Source organism: Eriocheir sinensis, chromosome 9 (genome assembly GCF_024679095.1).
Source record: "Eriocheir sinensis breed Jianghai 21 chromosome 9, ASM2467909v1, whole genome shotgun sequence".
Classification (NCBI taxonomy): Eukaryota; Metazoa; Arthropoda; class Malacostraca; order Decapoda; family Varunidae; genus Eriocheir; species Eriocheir sinensis.
This window is the reverse complement of record NC_066517.1, coordinates 19,122,893-19,130,392: the sequence shown is the minus strand read 5'-3', so window position 1 is coordinate 19,130,392 and position 7,500 is coordinate 19,122,893. Positions and strand designations below refer to the sequence as shown.

Below are 7,500 nucleotides of genomic sequence, written 5' to 3'. Positions count from 1 at the left end.
TGTTTATAAACGTTTGGAGAATGTGAGATACGTTCCTGCCTCGAGGCCCAAGGTAACGGTACTCACACAGGGAAAAGCGGGATGCTTGCTTATTGAACACGTTTGGGTACCCTGTTCAAGATACTAGGTCCGTGCCCCCAAGATACACATAAGCGATAGAGTCGAGTGTTGTGATTAATGATGTATTGAAGAGTCACTTGTTACACCCGCTACCCTAAAAATACTAGGTAATATGTGTAAGGGTGTAAGGTGACTGCCCATCCACCAACGCCTACCGACCTCTTGCAGATTCCTTACGTTCTTATGAGCCTTTTGATTCTGCTGCGCAAGGAAGCTGGGTCAGTGAAGGCATGAATGGGTGGAGGGAGCCAGGGACCAGGACAGGTTAAATGTGGGTTAGACAAACACCTGGACGGTAAAGGTCATGTGTGGGCGGGGCAGAGAGAGAGAGAGAGGTCAGTGAGAGAGAGAGAGAGAGAGAGAGAGAGAGAGAGAGAGAGAGAGAGAGAGAGAGAGAGAGAGAGAGAGAGAGAGAGAGAGAGAGAGAGAGAGAGAGAGAGAGAGAGAATGAAAGAGAGAATGAAAGAGAGAATGGGAAAAAAAATATTGCCCTAGGTCTTGTTATGTTGCAATATTAATTTTCTTTATCTACGAGCTAATTAAATCTCTCTGTAACCCCCCTCTCTCTGTCTACCTCTCTACCCTTCTCATCTTTTTCTACCCTCCCTCTACCCCTTATCTCTCTCTGTCTACCTCTCTACCCTTCTCACCTTTTTCTACCCTCTCTCTACTCCTTACCTCTCTCTTTCTCTACCTCCCCCCTCCTCTTCTCCCTTCTAAAAAATTAAATACAAGACACAAGTATTTCCTAATCACCCGCTGTAGACGCTGCATCAACAAAGTGGACATGCCTTCCTGCCTTGCCTCGTTTTTGCCGCAATCATAAACGAAGGGAAGATGAGACGGCGAAGATAAGGGCGAGAGGAGCGGTTACGGTGCCCAGCTAGTTGGTGCCGTTAGGATGGGCGTTGGTTGGCCGCGTGTCAGACGTAGAAGGAAGGGACGAACACCGTATTTGGAGGGGAGGTGGGATGGATGTCTTAGTTGCATGTAAAGAAGGAAAAAGAGGAGGGAGCGGGAGGGAGGGGGCTGGGAATTCATTAGAGAGGAAGGTTGGTATGAAAAAATGTATACAGATAAATAGATAGACAGATATAAATAGATAGAGGAAGAATGCGACAATAGCCACAATACATAAATAATACAAAAAAAGAATGCATACAGATAAAGAGATAGACAGATATCAATAGACAAAGAAAGAACGGCACAATATCCACAACACAAATAATAATAAAAAATCGTACAAAAAACAAAATAACAAAAGAGTATATTAACTTACAATACTAAAGCGAAATACTACAAATATTATTTATGATGATAGAATGATGATGACGATAATGATAATAATGGTAAAATAACAGTAATTAAAAACAACAGTAATAATAATGCCTATAAAATTCAGACTCAACCACCCAACCAACTCACATTCACCCAGCCGCCCACCCACCTACCCACGCATCAGCTGCCCCCCTCCCCATAACCCCCCCCTCCACCCTGCCGGGGAGCGCCAGCTGGGCGGGTAATGGGGACGTGGCGGGCCCCAGGGTGCTGTCCTGTTCCCCGGGGCGAATGTAAGAGTTCTGTACCATCCTCTCCCCGCACCGCCTCCTCGCCTCCTCCTCCTCCTCTTCCTCCTCCTCCTCTATTTTGTTAGTGTTTTCTTTTTCTTCTTCCGCTTCTACTTAGTCTTCGTCTTTACCCCCCCCCCCTCCTCCTCCTCCTTTTCCTCCTCCTCCTCCTCTTAATCAATCTCCTTTTATTATTATTTAACTATTTTCCTTGTTTTTCTCTTCGTCTTCTTTCTCCTCTTCCTCCTCCTCCTCCTCCTCACACATCAACTTCTCCTCCTCCTCCTCCTCCTCCTCCTCCTCTCCACCTTGCTCTCTCCCTTGACTCTCCGCCCTATTCTCTACTCTCCCACGCCGCGCGAGAATGCACACACACACACACACACACACACACACACACACTTGTTTTACCGTCTGCCGGAAAACTCTCCTCTCTCCTCATGTGTGTGTGTGTGTGTGTGTGTGTGTGTGTGTGTGTGTGTTTGTCTAGGTGTTTGTGCGATAAAAAAAGCGAGGGAGAACAAACATACGTGAAAGGGGAGAAGATAGGGGAGATGAGGGAGGATAGGGAAAGAACATGACAGGAAGGGAAGTAAAGTTTGCCAGAAAATCAATAAAAAAAATGAAGAGAGGAAAAAGGAGGGAAAAGTGATATGTGACTAATAATATAAGAGAGACATAGGAAAGAAAATGAATGGGAGTTAAGTAAAGAAAGGTGAGAGAGGTGAAGGGAAGGGACGAAGGGACGAAGGGAAGGGGGAAGGGGTATGAATAATTGCTGATGATGGCACGGAATTTATAAGTACAAAGAGAGAGAGAGAGAGAGAGAGAGAGAGAGAGAGAGAGAGAGAGAGAGAGAGAGAGAGAGAGAGAGAGAGAGAGAGAGAGAGAGAGAGAGAGAGAGAGAGAGAGAGAGAGAGAGAGAGAGAGAGAGAGAGAGAGAGAGAGAGAGAGAGAGAGAGAGAGAGACATAGTTGTAGTGAAAAAAAAAGTCAAGACAGGGAGAGAGAAAGAGAGGGAGAGGAGGGTGGGCAAGATGCTGAGAGAGAGAAAAAGAGGGAGAGCAAGAGAGAGCGAGGGAGAGAAAGATAAGAAGGAGGAGGAGGAGGAGAGGAAGGGAGGGGCACATCTGGTGGTGGTGGTGGTGGTCAGTGGGCCAACCCCTAACCGGTCTACAGGTCCCGTTCATCGACACACACACACACACACACACACACACACCACACACACACACACACACACACGCACACATTTCAATTTCCCATACAATGTTCGGGAGCAAAACTTGTATAGGCGGATCATAATGTTAAATAAATATACGTAAACTTCTAAAAGGAGTGAATTTTTTTGTATATTTACCAGACATCCAAATCGCGCTTTTATTTTATAGTGACTGAAAACGCAACACAACAACATTTCAAACAACATAGTCACAAATAACGGTAAACGCGCTGGTATTGATAAAGATAAGAATAATGACGCTAAAATACTTATACGAGAGGAGAGAAGGAGGAGCAAGAAAGAGAGGAGGATAAATAAACAGGGGAGGAAGAGAATGAACGAGAAGGAGAAGAAGGAGAGGAGCAATAAGGAGAAGAGGGAGGAGGAGAAAAAACAAGAAAGAAGGAGAGGAGGAGGAGGAGGAGGCTCGTAATGATGATATGTCAAAGATGATGATACTGAAAGCAAATACGATAATGATGATGATAATGATGATGATAAAAATAATAAAAAAACAATAATAATAATAATAATCATAATAATAATAATAATAATAATAATAATAGAAATAACAACAACAACAACAACAACAACAAACATAACATCACTTCCCGCTTTGGTTCTTCTCCTTCTAAACCCTGACCTAAATACAAAAGAGATGCAAGAAGGGGAGGGGGGGGGGGCAGAGGGAAGGGAAGACAGGAAGGAAGAGGATGGGAAATGGGAAGGACAAAAAAAAAAGAAAAAATAAGTAAAAAGGAAAATAAAAGTAAAAATGAAACTTCGAACGTGACACTCACTCAAGCGTACTTACATATTACTTCTTGCGTGTGTGTGTGTGTGTGTGTGTGTGTGTGTGTGTGTGTGTGTGTGTGTGTGTGTGTGTGTGTTGCGTGCGCACGTAACTCAACGGTGATTTTGGTTGAGTTGACACAGGTAAGGGACACACCCCTCTCCTCCTCCTCCTCCTCCTCTTCCTCCCCTTACTTTTCCTTTTACATCCGAGGAAAACATAATTCCCTGGAACACATAAAGTAAAAAAAGTAGACGAAGACTGACGTAAGTGGGACAAGGAGTGAGAGAGAGAGAGAGAGAGAGAGAGAGAGAGAGAGAGAGAGAGAGAGAGAGAGAGAGAGAGAGAGAGAGAGAGAGAGAGAGAGAGAGAGAGAGAGAGAGAGAGAGAGAGAGAGAGAGACGGAAGTGATAACGTGCTTCCATACATAATTTTTTCTTATAATTTCTCTGTTCCGCAAGACGTTACGTTATATTTGATGTCCGGAAACTCCCTTAAAGAGAGAGAGAGAGAGAGAGAGAGAGAGAGAGAGAGAGAGAGAGAGAGAGAGAGAGAGAGAGAGAGAGAGAGAGAGAGAGAGAATAAAATAAGTTACATTCAGGAAAGCGAGGTAAGTAATGATAGTAGGAAGAAAAGTAAACGGCATTGAGAGTGAAACAGAAAAGGGAGAGGCAAGAGTAAGAAGGAAAGGAAGGAAGGAAAAAGGGAGGCAATAAACGAAGGAAGAAATAAGGAAAGAAAGAAAGAAAGAAGAAAAAGGAACAAGGAAGCATGAGGAAAGGAAAAAAATGGACGAAGAAAAATATAGCAGAGCGGGAGGAAGAAAGTCCGGAAGGAAGAAGGGAGGGAGGAAGGATGGGAGGAAGGAAGAATGGGAGGGAGGAAGAATGGGAGGGAGGAAGGAAGGGAGGAAGGAAGAATGGGAAGGAGGAAGGAAGTGAGAGTAAAGATGTTTTCTACATAAATCAGTGCTCGACACACCTGGTGGGCCACACAGGTATTTCTTCGCCACCCCCCCCCCCTCCCCGATCTCTCTCTCTCTGCAATAAAACCTTAGCACATGTTTATACTCAAATATTACTTCTACTACAACTACTATTTCTACTACTACTACTACTACTACTACTACTACTACTACTACTACTACTTCTGCTACTACTACTACTGCTACTACTTCTACTTTTACCTCTTCTTCCACTGGTAATAGAAATAATACTAGACCACTACCATCAAAACGCGTACGAGTGAACACACACACACACACACACACACACACACACACATATCACGCCCATGCACTCAGAAGCTCTACACCCGCCCACACGCACGCACACACGCACACATCACGGACACGCCCTCCCGCCGGCGCTACGGTATATCACAACGGGACAGCCAAACACCACTTCGGCGCGGGGTGTGTCTCGGCGCGTCTTCCCGCTCATGACCTGGCACGTATTGGCTCTTCCTTGCCCCACCGACCTGCACGTAACACCTACATACACGTCCCCGAGCTATACAGTGGTGGATGTATGTTATGTTGTGATGTTATGAAGATTATTATTATTTGCTTTTCAGCTTGAGAAAGAAAAAGAAGGAAAAAATCGAAATGGTTAGCTCGTAATCGAATGTATTTGGATAGAAAGGAAAGTTATGTGTTTTGGTGATGAAAAAATATCGTAAATGTGTGTGTGTGTGTGTGTGTGTGTGTGTGTGTGTGTGTGTGTGTGTGTGTGTCAGACGTTTTCCTTCCTTCTCAAGCTTTGTGGGCATCCCTTTCCTCTTTTAGAATATACGTGTAGAGTATCAAGGGGGATTTATTTACGGAAGATCCTCAAACAGAACAAAATAACATGAACAATCACCGAAATTTGTTCCGAAAATAAAAAAAATAAAAAAATAACGGACATATAATACGTCTCATGCAGGACACTTTCACGCCTCCATAAACATTGACCAACAAACCGACTGCGAAGAGAAGAAAGAAATGTCCCGTCCCCGATTTTTCCCCAATACAACTTTTAGCAAACGTCTCACACTATTTAACGACTTTCCCTTGAGCCAATAAACCAATAGACGCAGCAAACAGAGGAGCAGGAGGATCGCGGCCCCCAATAAGGGATCGATTCGTCTTTTTACACTCTTGGATCGCTAGTCAAGGCTGCAAATCCCTTAAAGGTTGCCGTTGTCGTGTGTGCGCGCCCGTGACCACCCTGACATTTTATACAATAATTCTGAAGGTCATTGATCCGGAAGGAGGAGGAGGAAGAGGAGGAGGAAGAGGAGGAGGAGGAGAAATAGGAGGAGGAGGAGAAAAAGGAGGAGGAGGAGGAGGAGGAGGAGGAGGAGGAGGAGAAGGTGAAGGAGTATGATTGAAGGAAGAAGAAGAAAAAGAAGAAGAAGAAGAAGAAGAGAGAGAGAGAGAGAGAGAGAGAGAGAGAGAGAGAGAGAGAGAGAGAGAGAGAGAGAGAGAGAGAGAGAGAGAGAGAGAGAGAGAGAGAGAGAGAGAGAGTCTTTCTCTTTTTAACTCTCTACTTCGTCATCCACTTTTTCTCACCATTTCTCCTTTCCTTTTTCATTAACTCTCCTCTTCGCTTTCGACTTCATTCATCTTTTATTCTCATCACTTCTCCTTTTCCATTCGTTCTCTTGTTCCTTTCCTTTCCTTCAGCATCACAAGGTTCTCTAAAACACATACAGGGTTGCTTGAGCTTAAATTAATGTGTAGGAATAGCGGGGGAGATTTCAATGCGAGACTAAATACGTATCCACACCCAAACACGCAAGTAACAGGAGAGATTTCAACGCGACGCTAAATACTTATCCACAACCAGGCGCACTTGCAGTCAGTCTTTCCCTCCTCGCGTGCACAGTTATAATGGGGTATTCACCTCGTCTCCACCTCTCTGTCTGTCTCTTCCTCATCCTTCTCCGTCCCCCTTGTTACTGTTCTTGACATCCTCCTTTTATACAAACTAAAAGATTGTCTACCTAACCAGGAAGACATAATCAGCACATAATCATGCAGTATATATCATCTTCATCACCTCGTTTATGCATCTGTCTGCCACTCTGTTTGTCTGTCTGTCCGTCCCTCTTCTACGATTCTAGAGATATCATTTACATAACCAAGACAACGATAATAATAATAATAATAATAATGATACTACTACTACTAATAATAATAATAATAATATCATAACATAAAACAAGACAGGAAAAGAGTGCACAAAATATTAAATATACTATTAAATTAGCGAATCCTTACCATACGTTATATATCATTATCTCTACCACCGCTCTTTCTCAACTTTTATTTCTATCAATTTTACTACACTCCTGTAACATAATATATTGCCTTTAACTATTATATTCTTCCTGTCCTTATTACATGCTTCCTTCCAATTTCATTATTCCTGTTTATTACTTTTATCATATTATTCTCAACAAACTCAGACAACTCCACCGCAGCCCGTTTCTAATATCTCTTTAGCTCACACGTTCACATCACACACGCCTCTATGATTCATCTCGACTTTTATCAAATGTTAAATCTTATCAAGGTATCCCCGGCAATTGACGATCTTTTCTTCCATTTTCTGTGTTGGAAGAGCATATCACTGCGAACGCCTCTTTTTTTTTTCTTTTGTTTTTGTTTAAACTCTTGGTCGGTCTCATTCTAACCTAAGAAGCGGGGTAAAAAAACACTATAACCTAAATAAATGGACAAAACACGACTAAAAGGTTCTTATATATACACCACAAGTTATTACTGAAGCAACGCCAGTTAAGTCCCAAAAG

General features: G+C 43.2%; 1 protein-coding gene across 2 annotated transcripts in view; it reads left to right on the top strand.

Annotated features, from left to right (window-relative positions):
- The window catches only part of LOC126996085 (serine proteinase stubble-like), a 75,928-nt gene that overhangs the window by 1,318 nt on the left and 67,110 nt on the right, over positions 1–7,500 (top strand). The gene's annotated exons all lie outside the window — the stretch shown is intronic.